Source organism: Hyla sarda, chromosome 9 (genome assembly GCF_029499605.1).
Source record: "Hyla sarda isolate aHylSar1 chromosome 9, aHylSar1.hap1, whole genome shotgun sequence".
Classification (NCBI taxonomy): domain Eukaryota; kingdom Metazoa; phylum Chordata; class Amphibia; order Anura; family Hylidae; genus Hyla; species Hyla sarda.
This window is the reverse complement of record NC_079197.1, coordinates 18747036-18763481: the sequence shown is the minus strand read 5'-3', so window position 1 is coordinate 18763481 and position 16446 is coordinate 18747036. Positions and strand designations below refer to the sequence as shown.

Sequence of the window (16446 nt, the reverse complement as noted above, 5' to 3'; positions counted from 1 at the left end):
CAATTGGGAGGCAGACTTCCTCAGCTGCCCCTCTGCCGAGCCCGGCGAGTGGTCTCTTCATCCGGAGGTGTTCGCGGAAATCTGCAACCTCTTGGGGACTCCAGACGTAGACCTCTTCGCGTCTCGCCACAACCAGAAAGTTCCTTGCTTAGTCGCAAAGTCCTGCAATCCTCTGGCTCTGGCTGTTGATGCCTTAGTGATCCCCTGGTCGCACTTCGTCCTCCCCTATCTCTTCCCTCCTCTTCCTCTCCTTCCCAGGGTCCTTAGGAAGCTCAAAGCGGAGGGCGTCTCTGCCATTCTCGTGGGTCTTGACTGGCCCAGATGAGCGTGGTACACCGATGTTGTTCGCCTAGTGGCCAATGTGCCACTTCGTCTCCCAGTTTGTCCCGACCTGCTTTCTCAGGGTCCCCTTTGCCACCCCAATTTACTTTCGCTGCAATTGACGGCGTGGCGGTTGAAACCTCGGTTCTGAGTGCCAGAGGGTTCTCTTCCCAAGTGATCCGCACTATGATCAGGGCTCCTAAGCCCTCCTCTGCAAAGACTGTACTTGGGGTCTTACTTTCCCTGTAGTGAATCTCAATCATTCTCTCGAGTTATCTTCTCCCTTCCGCACCTTCTTTCCTTTTTACAATCTGGACTGGAGCAACATTTGACTCTCAGTTCATTTAAGGGTCAGGTGTCTGCTCTCCGTTCTCTTTCAGAGCCCCCTGGCGTCCGATCCACACCTCCGCACTTTTCTGCAAGGCATAGCTCATGCGGTTCCACCGTATAGATCCCCTACTCTTCACGTCCTTTCCTGGAAAGTGGCCTTTTTCATTGCTTTCACTTTCATCCGGAGAGTTTCAGAGCTGTGTCCCCCAATGGATCCACCGCGAAAGAGATTTTTACGGTAAGCATAAAAAAAATCTACTTTTTAAATAGAAGTAATTTACAAATCTGTATAACTTTCTGCCACCAGTTGATTAAAAAAATAAATAAATATATATAGTTTTCCACCGGAGTACCCCTTTAATGCTTCTGCTCAGCCACAGATCATTAACCATGTAATCGCCTGAAAGAAAACAAGTGGAGCCGACAGGAGGTGAAACGCCATGGTCATAGCAGTGGGACGCCCACCAACCAGACATCGGGGATATATACGTACTAGCAGTCTCATCCTTTACGTGGGAGTCGTCGTCTTCTATCAACCTGTTAAGAGAACATTTTTACAATATTAAAAATTTGCACTTTTTTGAAAATTGTTTAAACTTTTTTATTTTATTTTTTTTTATTTTGAGTTGCTTATTATTCTTCTTCATTTAGGTGAGTTTACATGTGTTTATATTGGGGAGAGGGGAGAAGGCTGCCACTAGTTCTCTCTGGAAATCTGCCTGCCTGATCCATTTTGGGAGGTTGCCATTCATAGTGGAAGGTGAGCTGGTCTCTCTCATCTTCACACGGCGGAATGGTCGCCCAGAAAATTGCCGGGCGGGCACTCCGCAGACAGTGGGTGCCAGCAGAACCTGTCGGCGCTAGGATCACTCGGAAATGTGCCATCTACATAGACTGCAATGCCTGGAATTTGATTTTCTGCAGCAGAGGTTTCTGCCGTGGAAATTCTGCCGTGTGCATGGTGCAGCAGAATCCTATTGAAAACAATGGGACTCTGCTGCAATGGAATTTCGCAGATGGATTTTTCTGGTGGATTTCGCTCGGAAATGTTACCGTGTGAACATGGCCTTAAAGGTGTACTCCGCCCCTAGACATCTTATTCCTTATCCAAAGGATAGAGGATAAGATGTCTGATTGTGGGGGTCCCCAGTGGCGGGACCCCCGCATTCTCGGCTGCAGCACCCCAGACATTCGGTGCACAGAGCGAACTTCGCTCTGTGCTGGATGACTGGCGATGAGGAGGCTCATGATGTCACGGCCACGCCCCCCTCAATGCAAGTCTATGGGTGGGGGAGTGATGTGAAAGATTCAGTATAATGTGTAGTTAATGGATCTATATCTTTTCTCACTTTGGGTCTAGGAGTCCAGTGGGCGGTCCTACTCTGTGATTTATAGCCTTCCCTGTAGCTTACGGATGAAGATAGATGCCAATTGTTTATTAGGACCGCCTGCTGGACTGCTTGACATGCAGTGGCCAATGGCTGCATAATGTTGCAGCAACGTTGTGTAGACGCCATAGATTTGCCCAAGTGTGGTGGTTACAATATATATAGTACCGGCCACACAGTCTGTCCCCATCAAGCAGGAATTAAGGTATACTGCTCTGTCGGCACGCTCCCTAGAAAGTTTACACTGCAGGTAAGCAATATCTGTTTTCGCTGGAAAGCAAAGATAAGCAATATCAATTTTTTTTTTGTGCTTGGATAACCCCCTTCATCACTGACTTTGTGTTTTATCCAGTCCCTTTGCCCCAGGTGTATAACATCCATCCCCTACCACTGCAGTCGCCTTTTACAGACATTATTGATAGAATGGATCATTCTATAGCGCTCACTGTAATAGGGTCCACCGCTGCAACAAGTCACTTCCTGAAATGTCTTTCTTCCTAGATCAGTGGTCTCCAACCTGCGGACCTCCAGATGTTGCAAAACTACAACTCCCAGCATGCCCGGACAGCTGTTGGCTGTCCGGGCATGCTGGGAATTGTAGTTTTGCAACATCTGGAGGTCCGCAGGTTGGAGACCACTGTCCTAGATCTTCCATCATCACTGAGGAACCACAGCAACTCAGCCATGTAGTGGAGACCATGTAGAGTTACAGAACAGGGTCACTGTGTGCTGAGGAGTACAATGTATAGAAGTCACCAACGCTATGCTGACTTCATAACTGCAGAGACCAAACATTATCTGGTATAAAATCAACAAGAATACTGTGGCCGCTGGGAGCTTCATGGTATGGGTCCGTGGCCCAGCAGCTACATGCCAGCCCTACATCACCAAGCCAAGTGTCAGATGGAGGGGATCAACAATGCCAAGTGTCAGATAGAGGGGATCAACAATGCCAAGTGTCAGATGGAGGGGATCAACGATGCCAAGTGTCAGATGGAGGGGATCAACAATGCCAAGTGTCAGAAGGAGGGGATCAACAATGCCAAGTGTCAGAAGGAGGGGATCAACAATGCCAAGTGTCAGATGGAGGGGATCAACAATGCCAAGTGTCAGAAGGAGGGGATCAACAATGCCAAGTGTCAGAAGGAGGGGATCAACAATGCCAAGTGTCAGAAGGAGGGGATCAACAATGCCAAGTGTCAGATGGAGGGGATCAACAATGCCAAGTGTCAGAAGGAGGGGATCAACGATGCCAAGTGTCAGATGGAGGGGATCAACAATGCCAAGTGTCAGATGGAGGGGATCAACAATGCCAAGTGTCAGATGGAGGGGATCAACAATGCCAAGTGTCAGATGGAGGGGATCAACAATGCCAAGTGTCAGATGGAGGGGATCAACAATGCCAAGTATCAGATGGAGGGGATCAACGATGCCAAGTGTCAGATGGAGGGGATTAACAATGCCAAGTGTCAGATGGAGGGGATTAACAATGCCAAGTGTCAGATGGAGGGGATCAACAATGCCAAGTGTCAGAAGGAGGGGATCAACAATGCCAAGTGTCAGATGGAGGGGATCAACAATGCCAAGTGTCAGATGGAGGGGATCAACAATGCCAAGTGTCAGATGGAGGGGATCAACAATGCCAAGTGTCAGATGGAGGGGATTAACAATGCCAAGTGTCAGATGGAGGGGATCAACAATGCCAAGTGTCAGAAGGAGGGGATCAACAATGCCAAGTGTCAGATGGAGGGGATCAACAATGCCAAGTGTCAGAAGGAGGGGATTAACAATGCCAAGTGTCAGAAGGAGGGGATTAACAATGCCAAGTGTCAGATGGAGGGGATCAACAATGCCAAGTGTCAGATGGAGGGGTATAAAGCGCCACCACTGGACTGGAATCACTGGAGCAGAGGAGACGTGCTCTTCTTCTCTGGCATCTGGTGGACCAGTCTGGGTTTGGTGAATGCCAGGAGAATGTTACCTGCCTGACTACATTGGGGAAGATTTATCAAAACTTGTGCAGAGGATAGCAACCAATCAGATCGCTTCTTTCATTTTGCAGAGGCCTTGTTAAAAGTGAAAGAAGTGATATGATTGGTTGCTAAGGGCAACTGGGCAACTTTTCCTCTAGACAGGTTTTGATAAATCTCCCCCATTGTGTCAACTGTAAAGCGGTGGAGGAGGGATAATGCTATGTGGTGTTCTTTAGGGGTCGGCCCTGGCCCCCTAGGTTCAGTGATGGGAAATCTTAACCCTTCCAGTACTTGTCAGCTGCTGTATGCTCTAGAAGAAGTTGTGTAGTTCTTTCCAGTCTGACCACAGTGCTCTCTGCTGACACCTCTGTCCATTCCAGGAACTGTCCAGAGCAGGAGAGGTTTGCTATGGGCATTTGCTGTTTTTCTGGACAGTTCCTGACACGGACAAAGGTGTCAGTAGAGAGCACTGTGGTCAGACTGGAAAGAACTACACCACTTCCTCTGGAGCATACAGCATCTGATAAGTACTGGAAGGATTAAGATTTTTTTTTAATAGAAGTAATTTACAAATCTGTTTAACTTTCTGGCACCAGTTGATTTGAATTATTTTTTTTCCTCTGGAGTACCCCTTTAAAGCGAGATGTCAATAGAAATATCAGTGTAGAAGGGGCCTGTGCAGAGGATCTGTGTTCACTTCTTGATTCTTCCACAAGGAGGTAATAGAGTCCTCCAATCTCGGGTGAAAAACAGGTTAATAATTTTGAGTTTTTTCCACTTGGGAGGAGACCGGCCTCCTCCTCCTCCTGATCCCATAGTCCAGTCAGGGATTCCATGCATTCCTGCCTAGTGTGGAGCACCCACAGCCTGGCACCTTCTCGTCTCCCACACACCTACAGCAGAAGACAGGGGTAAGTGGGAGTTCTTCATAAACCTTATTGCACAATATCTAGAACAGTGTTTCCCAACCAGTGTGCCTCCAGCTGTTGCAAAACTACAGCTCCCAGCATGCCCGGACAGCCAACGGCTGTCCGGGCATGCTGGGAGTTGTAGTTTTGCAACAGCTGGAGGAAACACTGGTTCGGAAGCTATGTCACCTCCAACCAGGGTGCCTCCAGCAGTTGTAAAACTACAACTCCCAGCATGCCTGGCCTGGAGTTGTAGTTTTGCACCCTGGTTGGGAAACACTGCTCTACATTAGACATCAGAGGTTTCTATTATATCAGCTTGGACAAAGCAGCTGCTGAAGAACCTCTTTAATAAAGAGAAAAGCAACGCCTGTATCACACTGCTCATCTCTGTCAATCACCACGTTCCGTTTATACAGCTTTTAGTTCAGTGTTTCCCAACCAGGGTGCCTCCAGCTGTTGCAAAACTACAACTTCTAGCATGCCCGGACAGCCGTTGGCTGTCCGGGCATGCTGGGAGTTGTAGTTTTGCAACAGCTGGAGGCACTCTGGTTGGGAAACAATGTTTTGGTTACAGTGAGTATTAAAATACCACTGACATTTACTATATTCACATAATGCCCAGAAGGGTGCCATTGTTCTCTTCCTCTCCGTTCTTTTTGTTTTTCTAGGATAAAGTATGGCTATAAATACCAGTGCGGACATCCCATTGGGACCCATGGAGACCATGAACCTGATAGAAGACTTGGAACAACGTTTGAGGGGTCGGGTTAACAAATTGGAGCGGCTGAAGCTGCGTGTGTCTGAGGTGCGGATTCCATATACCTACAATAGGGGGCGGTAGGTGCCATCGCTATAAGGGCCAGCCTTGAACTATGACAACCTGAGGCTCAGGGTTTACATTCTGAAACTGGTTCTCGGGTCATATAACTGGTACTTGGGTTCCATTTATGTATTATGACGTTCTGCGACAACTGAGTAGTGTATAATGGTTTTCTGCAGAAGCTGAGGAGTGTTTAATGATGTTCTGCAGCAGCTGAGGAGTGCATAATGATGCTCTGCACCAGTCGAGGAATGCATAATGATGTTCTGCAGCAGTTGAGGGGTGTATTATAATGTCCTACAGAAGCTGAGTTGTGTGTTATGATATTCTGCAGCAGATAAGTTCTGTATAATGATGTTCTGCAGCAGCTGAGGGATGCATTATGACGTTCTGCAGTGTGGTGTCCCGGTACAGGACCTTGTCCTGTCCCTTGTGTTAAAGGGTACCTCTCATCAAAAAAACTTTTGATATATTATAGATTAATGTATGCAGAATAACTTTACAATTGCATGTTATTAAAAAATATGCTTCTTTCTATTTAATTTTCCACTTTGAAGAAATGACCACTAGGGGTCTCCCTACCAGTCCTGGCAGCAAGCATTTCAGACTCATGCTGGAGTCCTAAACACTACGAGCTGCCAGTCTGCTTTGTTCACAAAGGAGAACACTCAGAGCTGCCAGCCTGCTTTGTTCACAGCCTGTTTGGCTGTGAACAAAGCAGGCCGGCAGCTCTGAGTGTTTAGGACTCCAGTATGAGTCAGAAATGCTTGCTGACAGGACTGATCGGGAAAATACAATAGAAAGAAGCATATTTTTCATTAACATGCTATTGGAAAGTTATTCAACATTCATTAATCTAAAAGATATCAAAAGTTTATTTGATGAGAGGTACCCTTTAAGTCCCCTCAGCTAGAGCTCCTCCATCTCCACAGGGCTCTCCTGCAGGGATTGCCCCTTGGTCGCCTCATATAATTGTATTTACATGTCTATTATTTAATGTATAGGTAAGATAAATGTATAGGACCTTCCCAGGTCATGTGATCTACAGTTGTGAATGTACATATGTTTAAGGACCTTCCCAGGTCATGTGATGTACCCAGAGTTCACTGGGTTCAGGACTTACAGGTTTGCTGGCCAAGAGCTTAGTCCAGCCCCCTTAATATATAAAGGGCTGTAGTCTGTACATTCTCTCTCTTGGTTCCTGTTCTTCGTGCCGGACTACCAACCAAGCACATTCAGCACATCTAAATTCATCGCAACTAGGCCAAAGCCTAAAGGATCAGCAGGCACTAAAACCGTGAGTTACAAAGCTCAACCTACAAATCCTGTGTGACTACTATTCCTTTCAAATCTTATAATTAGTAGCACGGTGGCCTGCATAAAGCTCATTACTACCCGTCCCAGCAAAGCCTGTGAGGAACCTGCATCCCGGTTACCTCGAGAGACACTGTATAATTGTAAAGACTGTTATGTAAAAGTTCAAGTAATAGTTTCCAGTTCTCATAAATTCTGCTGTGGACATTCCGTTAATTATCCCTGCCATTTGTGGGTCGGTTGGCGGCAAGTAAGAGTTAATATCACCAGATCCTGTAATATCATTGCAACACCCCCAGACCCCCAGACACCACCGCAGCACCTGAGGTTTATACACCGCTCAAAACAAATAAAGGGAACACTGCGATAACACATCCTAGATCTGAATGAATGAACTAATCGTATGAAATATTTTCCTCTTTATATAGTTGAATGCGCAGACAACAAAATCACACAAAAATTATCAATGGAAATCAAATGTATCAACCCATGGAGGTCTGGATATGGAGTCACAATCAAAATCACGGTGGAAAACCCCACTACAGGCTGATCCAACTTTATGTAATGTCCTTAAAACAAGTCACAATGAGGCTCAGTAGTGTGTGTGGCCTCCACGTGCCCGTATGACCTCCCTACAATGCCTGGGCATGATCCTGATGAGGTGGGGGATGGTCTCCTGAGGGATGTCCTCCCAGACCTGGACTAAAGCATCCGCCAACTCCTGGACAGTCTGTGGTGGATGGAGCGAGACGTCCCAGATGTGCTCAATCGGATTCAGGGGGGAACGGGCGGGCCAGTCCATAGCATCAATGCCTTCCTCTTGTAGGAACTGCTGACACACTCCAGCCACATGAGGTCTAGCATTGTCTTGTATTAGGAGGAACCCAAGGCCAACCGCACCAGCATATGGTCTCACAAGGGGTCTGAGGATCTCATCTCAGTACCTAATGGCAGTCAGACTACCTCTGGCAAGCACATAGAGGGCTGTGCGGCCCCCCAAAGAAATGCCACCCAACACCATTACCGATTTGCCAATCTTGGTGTTCTCTGGCAAATGTCAAACGTCCTGCACGGTGTTGGGCTGTAAGCACAACCCCCACCTGTGGACGTCGGGCCCTCATACCACCCTCATGGAGTCTGTTTCTGACCGTTTGATTGGACACATGCACATTTGTGGCCTGTTGGAGGTCATTTTGCAGGGCTCTGGCAGTGCTCCTCCTGCTCCTCCTTGCACAAAGCGGAAGTAACGGTCATGCTGCTGGGTTGTGCCCTCCTACGGCCTCCTCTATGTCTCCTGATGTACTGGCCTGTCTCCTGGTAGCGCCACCATGCTCTGGACACTACGCTGACAGACACAGCAAACCTTCTTGCCACAGCTCACATTGATGTGCCATCCTGAATGAGCTGCACTACATGAGCCACTTGTGTGGGTTGTAGACTCCGTCTCATGCTACCACTAGAGTGAAAGCACCGCCAGCATTCAAAAGGGACCAAAACATCAGCCAGGAAGCATAGGAACTGAGAAGTGGTCTTTGGTCACCACCTGCAGAACCACTCCTTTATTGGGGACGTCTTGTTAATTGCCTATAATTTCCACCTGTTGTCTGTTCCATGTGAAATTGATTGTCAATCAGTGTTCTTCCTGAGTGTACAGTGGGATTTCACAGAAGTGTCATTGACTTGGAGTTACATTGCGTTGTTTAAGTGTTCCCTTTATTTTTTTGAGCAGTGTATTATAATGTTTTGCAGCAATTCAGGTGGGTGTTATGAGATTCTGCAGCAGCTGAGGTGTGTGTATAGTGATGTTCTGCAGCAGCTGAGCGGTGTAGTATGATATTCTGTAGAAGTTGAGGTGTGTATAATGAAGTTCTGCAGCAGCTGAGGGATATATTATGATATTATGTAGCTGCTGAGGTATGTATAATGAAGTTCTGCAGCAGCTGAGGTATATATTATGATATTCTGTAGCTGTTGAGGTGTGTATAATGATGTTCGGCAGCAGCTGAGGGGTGTTATGATATTCTGTAGCTGTTGAGGTATGTATAATGAAGTTCTGCAGCAGCTGAGGGATATATTATGATATTCTGTAGCTGTTGAGGTATGTATAATGATGTTCTGCAGCAGCTGAGGGGTGTTATGATATTCTGTAGCTGCTGAGGTATGTATAATGAAGTTCTGTAGCAGCTGAGGGATATATTATGATATTCTGTAGCTGTTGAGGTGTGTATAATGAAGTTCTGCAGCAGCTGAGGGCGCACACTATGCGTATACTGTATTGAATAGGAGAAGTGGTTGCCCTATAGGCTTATGTATGTAACTAGCAGTCGATAGTAGAGTAGAGCTGCAGTGTAAAGCACCAGATCCAACATCAGACTCTATGCTCTGCATATTAACCCTTTCCTGCTCTGTCCTTCAGGCCCTTGTCAGTAACGGGAACAGCACCGGCTTCAGCTACCTGGAACATAACAGCGCGGACTTGAGATTGGGTTTAGCGGAACATTTAGGATTTCTCTGCGACCTTAATAAACGTGTGAAAACAATGGAGGTGGACACCGCGCTCCTGGTACAGGTACATAGCTAGTACATCAGGGACATAGCTAGTGGGTGTATATACATCATTGTTTTCCAATCAGTGCGCCTCCAGCTGTTGCAAAACTACGACTCCCAGCATGGCCGGACAGCCGAAGGCTGTTCGGGCATGCTGGGAGTTGTAGTTTTGCAACAGCTGGAGGCACACTGACTGGGAAACACTGAATTAGAGCAATATTCCCCAACCTTTGTCTGTCCAGGCATGCTGGGAGTTGTAGTTTTTCAACAGCTAGAGGCACACTGATTGGGAAACACTGAATTAGAGCAATATTCCCCAACCTTTGTCTGTCCAGGCATGCTGGAAGTTGTAGTTTTTCAACAGCTGGAGGCACACTTATTGGGAAACACTGCATTAGAGCAATATTCCCCAACCTTTGTCTGTCCGGGCATGCTGGGAGTTGTAGTTTTTCAACAGCTAGAGGCACACTTATTGGGAAACACTGCATTAGAGCAATATTCCCCAACCTTTAGCTGTCCGGCCATTCAAGGCAAGCAAGGGGTTGAGAAACCTGGACCAAGCTGCAGTTCTTAAAGGGGTACTTTGGAGGAGAAACTGGTGACCAAAAATTATACAGATTTGTAAATTAACACCTTAAAGGGGTACTCTGGTACAGATTTGCAAATGACTTCTATTAAAAAATCATTACCCTTCCAGTACTTTTTAGCAGCTGTATGCTACAGAGGAAATTCTTTTCTTTTTGAATTTCTTTTTTGTCTTGTCCACAGTGCTCTCTGCTGACACCTGATGCCCGTATCAGGAACTGTCCAGAGCAGGAGAAAATCCCCATAGCAAACCTATGCTGCTCTGGACAGTTCCTGACACGGACAGAGGTGTCAGCAGAGAGCACTGTGGACAACACATAAAAGAAAATTCAAAAAGAAAACAATTTCCTCTGTAGCAAACAGCCACTAAAAAGTACTGGAAGGGTAAAGATTTTTAATAGAAGTCATTTACAGATCTGTTTTACATTCTGGCATCAGATGATTTAAAAAAAAATAAATGTTTTCCACCGGAGAATGATGAATTTCTCCTTGCAGACATGTCCAAAGCCTAAGATGTGGGGAAGCAGGCGGACGTCGAGACCATACAGAACACAATCTCACCTCTGTGAGGACACCCAGTCTGAACTGGGATGGAGCCCGGCCTGGCGGCGAAGGAATAGTGACGCCGCTTCTGAGATGTCCTGTGCTTGGTGACCGAGGGGCCGGAATATCAGGGGCCCTGGATTACAGGAGACATAGAAGATGTGAAAACTGTACAGTCTACAATAAAATAGTTAAACACGACATATTACTATCTCTCTTTGTTACCATGCAAAGAAGGGGATAAGATGTCTCACCGCGGGGGTCCCGCCGCTGGGGACCCCTGCAATATTGTATTCGCCACCCACCTGTTCAAGCTGCACGCCGCGGTGCCAGCTCACAAACAGCCACGGGGCCGGAGTATCGTGACGTCACCCTCCGCCCCCGCTATGCAAGTCTATGGGAGGGGGCGTGACGGCCGTCACGCCCCCTCCCATAGACTTGCATAGCGGGGGCGGAGGGTGACGTCACGATACTCCGGCCCCGTGGTCGCCACCCGGCTGTTTGTGAACTGGCACCGTGGCGTGCAGCTCAAACAGGTGGGTGGCGACGGGACCCCCGCGGTGAGACATCTTATCCCCTATACTTTGGATAGCGGATAAGATGCCTCAGGACCGGAGTACCCCTTTACTTTGAGCTAGGCCTCTCCTCCGAGCACACAGCACAAGACACCTGAACCGAACTGTGGCTCAGACTTAAACTGAGAAACTCCTCCCCCCCACTACACTACATAGGGGAGACTTTAGGGGTTCCCATTGGTAGGCTGGGACACATGGGGTTCACTGCTCTCATTTAAGGGTACAGTAACACATAAAAACATATATACATATAACAAGACTATAATTGATGTAGAAAAATATATTACTTTGCAATAGAATACAATCATGATTAATAGAACAGTAAGTACTTTGGTGGACCCAACACCTTTGTGCTACCAAGCTGCCCGAGACAGTCCAAAGCCACAGGACAGCTACTGGTGCTGGGACACCACAGTGGTTTTCTCCAGCGGACATCTAGGCATGGTAGGACATGTGTTGCCACATATTATATAAAATAAAACTTAGTGATATGTTCCCTTTAATACTATAGGGGTCCTTTATCTACCGTACGTCCCTGATCTGACCAGTTGACAGACTATTCATACAATTGTTCTGACCCATAAGCAAAGGGCTGCATTATGGCCAATCCAGATCTTAAAGGGAACCTGTCATGACTTTTACCCCTGTACAAAAACAAGGAGAGATCTATTAAAGGGATACTCCCCTGCCCCAGCGTCCGGAACATTTTAGTTCCGAACGCTGGGTGCGGTCTGCAGGGGTTGTGATGTCATGGCCCTTGTGATGTCACGCCACGTCCCCTCAATGCAAGTCTATGGGAAGGGGCCTGGCAGCCTTCACGCCCCTCCCATAGACTTGCATTGAGGGGGGTCATGGTGTGACGTCATGAGGGGGCATGATCATGACATCACGACCCTCGCAGCCCCCACCCAGCGTTCGGAACTAAATGTTCCGGATGCTGGGGCAGTGGAGTACCCCTTTAAGTCTGGTGGGGTGGGAGGAAGCTGCCAGGGACCGCCCAATAACTTGTGGTTCAGGCAGCATAAAAATCATGACTGGTTCATAATGGGGCATTCTGGTGTTTATGTTATTGGGGCCAGGTTAAAATAATAAAAATAAAAGCCCTTTACTTATCTAGCCCCAGTCCCCACAACTCCTGTTTGGCTCCATCCGGTCCTGCGATCTTCTGTCTTTTTCCTGCCTATGAAATGGGCACTTCATAAGGACCTGCTGGTTCAACCAATCAAAGGCCACAGTGGTGTCCCCTCTGGACCAGTGATTGGCTGTGCCGGCAGGTCTTGTACCCAGCGCTCATCTTGGAAGCAGGAAAAAGACAGAAGACTGCAGGACCAGATGGTTCTGAACAGAAGCTTTAGGGGGACAGGGGGTAGGTAAGTATCGGCAGCTTTTTCTAATTTTATCCGGCCCTAGCAACATATTTATATACACCTACAGAACTGTGTGAGGACGTGTTCTTCCCATTACATCATCTTATTCCAGGATTTCTACTAAAGAATGTGAGGTAAAAATGTTGGACAAAAAGCGCAGACACATATATAGATGTATAGATATAGATATATTTCCATTATCTCATATAGGCCTATGGTCTTTCTAGGCTCTCCTGGATTACTCCTTTTTCTGGTGTCCTCCTCTCACTCTTCCTCCATGACCAGGACAGTAGATGAGAAGTCGTACTCCTCGTAATAGGCCACTAAAAAAACAAGAACATGAATCCGCTGCTCTATATTACATGGTGACCAAAACCCCAACCTGCCGGCTCCATTCTAAGTTGTCATTACATGGCTCATCGCCGGAGGCAGCCTCCAGGTCCCCAAGCCAAGCATGGCCGCTCTTCCTTCTAAAATAGAAAAACAAAGAGTGAGAAGCTATTCCAATAAGGCTTGTGTGACCACGACCACATAGCTCTAGTGCAGTAATGCAGGGACTTACCCGAAAATTTTATACAGGGCAAAGCCCACCCACAATATAGCGCTGAACGCTCCCACACACGCAAAATAGAAATCTATTACAGATAACAGAGAAACAATGGTTAAAAATAAAGGAGCAGCATTTCATATCCTTGATAAATCCAGGGCGGCAGCCTCAGGAATCTACACCAGCCTGGAACTGACACACATTTACACTATATTTTATCCCTGCCCCGCCCCCTTATCGCTAAACCACGCCCCCTCGGATGATAAGGTCAAAATCCAGATATTTTACATCAAATAAAACCCCCAGAGATAAAATAATAAGGACAACACTTACCAGACATCTTGTCTCGCTCCTTCACAAACCCTCAAAGACTCAGACAGCGGATGGAACCTTAGTGCAACCGCCGCCATCTGTGACATCACCGCCTTGTGTACCCTGGTCATGTGACATATATTTTATACTGTCCATAGACTATAATGGTAACATGCTGGACACCACTGGGGGGGACTTACTGTATACCGTAATATACTGAGCTGAATAAAGACACATTATATACCCCGACCATCATGTGATATATATTATATACTGTCCATAGACTATAATGGTAACATGCTGGACACCACTGGGGGGACTTACTGTATACCGTAATATACTGAGCTGAATAAAGACACATTATATACCCCCGACCATCATGTGATATATATTATATACTGTCCATAGACTATAGTGGTAACATGCTGGACACCACTGGGGGACTTACTGTATACCATAATATACTGAGCTGAATAAAGACACATTATATACCCCCGACCATCATGTGATATATTATATACTGTCCATAGACTATAATGGTAACATGCTGGACACCACTGGGGGGACTTACTGTATACTGTAATATACTGAGCTGAATAAAGACACATTATATACCCCCGACCATCATGTGATATATATTATATACTGTCCATAGACTATAATGGTAACATGCTGGACACCACTGGGGGGGACTTACTGTATACCGTAATATACTGAGCTGAATAAAGACACATTATATACCCCCGACCATCATGTGATATATATTATATACTGTCCATAGACTATAATGGTAACATGCTGGACACCACTGGGGGGGACTTACTGTATACCGTAATATACTGAGCTGAATAAAGACACATTATATACCCCCGACCATCATGTGATATATATATATATACTGTCCATAGACTATAATGGTAACATGCTGGACACCACTGGGGGGGACTTACTGTATATACCGTAATATACTGAGCTGAATAAAGACACATTATATACCCCCGACCATCATGTGATATATATATATATATATATATATATATATATATACTGTCCATAGACTATAATGGTAACATGCTGGACACCACTGGGGGGGACTTACTGTATACCGTAATATACTGAGCTGAATAAAGACACATTATATACCCCCGACCATCATGTGATATATATTTTATACTGTCCATAGACTATAATGGTAACATGCTGGACACCACTGGGGGGGACTTACTGTATACCGTAATATACTGAGCTGAATAAAGACACATTATATACCCCCGACCATCATGTGATATATATATATACTGTCCATAGACTATAATGGTAACATGCTGGCCACCACTGGGGGGGACTTACTGTATACCGTAATATACTGAGCTGAATAAAGACACATTATATACCCCCGACCATCATGTGATATATATATATACTGTCCATAGACTATAATGGTAACATGCTGGACACCACTGGGGGGGACTTACTGTATACCGTAATATACTGAGCTGAATAAAGACACATTATATACCCCCGACCATCATGTGATATATATTATATACTGTCCATAGACTATAATGGTAACATGCTGGACACCACTGGGGGGGACTTACTGTATACCGTAATATACTGAGCTGAATAAAGACACATTATATACCCCCGACCATCATGTGACATATATATATACTGTCCATAGACTATAATGGTAACATGCTGGACACCACTGGGCGGGACTTACTGTATACCATAATATACTGAGCTGAATAAAGACACATTATATACCCCGACCATCATGTGACCTATATTTTATACTGTCCATAGACTATAATGGTAACATGCTGGAAACCACTGGGGGGGACTTACTGTATACCGTAATATACTGAGCTGAAGAAAGACACATTATATACCCCCGACCATCATGTGATATATATTATATACAGTACATAGACTATAATGGTAACATGCTGGCCATCAAATTTCAGATTAGACATTCTTATAATATGTCAACAAAAGTTAGATTTTATTTCCATCATTTACACTTTCAAAATAACAGAAGACAAAAAAATGGCGTCTGCAAAAGTTTGGGCACCCTGCAGAGTTAATATCTTGTACTGCCCCCTTTGGCAAGTATCACAGCTTGTAAACGCTTTTTGTAGCCAGCCAAGAGTGTTTCAATTCTTGTTTGAGGTATCTTTGCCCATTCTTCCTTACAAAAGTCTTCCAGTTCTTTGAGATTTCTGGGCTGTCTGTCACGCACTGCTCTTTTAAGGTCTATCCATAGATTTTCAATTATGTTGAGGTCAGGAGATTGTGAAGGCCATGGCAAAACCTTCAGTTTACGCCTCTTGATGTAATTCCCTGTGGATTATGAGGTGTGTTTAGAATCATTATCCATTTGTAGAAGCCATCCTCTCTTTATCTTCAGCTTTTTCACAGATGGCATCAAGTTAGCATCCAAAATTTGCTGAAATTTTATTGAATCCATTTTTCCTTCTACTCGTGAGATGTTCCCTGTGCCACTGGCTGCAATACAACCCCAAAGCATGATTGATCCACCCCCCATGCTTAACAGTTGGATAGAGGTTCTTTTCACTAAATTCTGTTCCCCTTCTTCTCCAAATGTACCTTTGTTCATTCCGGCCAAAAAGTTCAATTTTAACCTCATCGGTCCACAGAACTTTTTTCCAAAATGCATCAGGTTTGTCTATAAGTTCATTTTGCAAAGTTCAAATGCTGATTTTTGTGGTGAGGACGTAGAAGAGGTTTTCTTCTGATGACTCTTCCATTAAGACCATATTTGTACAAGTATCTCTTTATAGTGGAATAGTGGACCACAACTCCAGTGTCTGCCAGATCTTTCTGGAGGGATTGTGCAGTCAAACGTGGGTTTTGAATTGTTTTTCTCACAATCCTGCAAGCTGTTCT

At 45.7% G+C, this 16446-nt stretch overlaps 1 long non-coding RNA gene across 1 annotated transcript; it reads right to left on the bottom strand.

Annotated features, from left to right (window-relative positions):
• Window positions 1-12682: 12682 nt before the first annotated feature.
• LOC130291602 (uncharacterized) lies at window positions 12683-13634 on the bottom strand. Its single transcript, XR_008847978.1, has 4 exons — window positions 13555-13634; window positions 13237-13309; window positions 13086-13144; window positions 12683-12997 (listed from the first exon to the last, which is right to left on the bottom strand). It is a non-coding gene; the product is annotated as an uncharacterized LOC130291602 (long non-coding RNA).
• Window positions 13635-16446: the final 2812 nt, after the last annotated feature.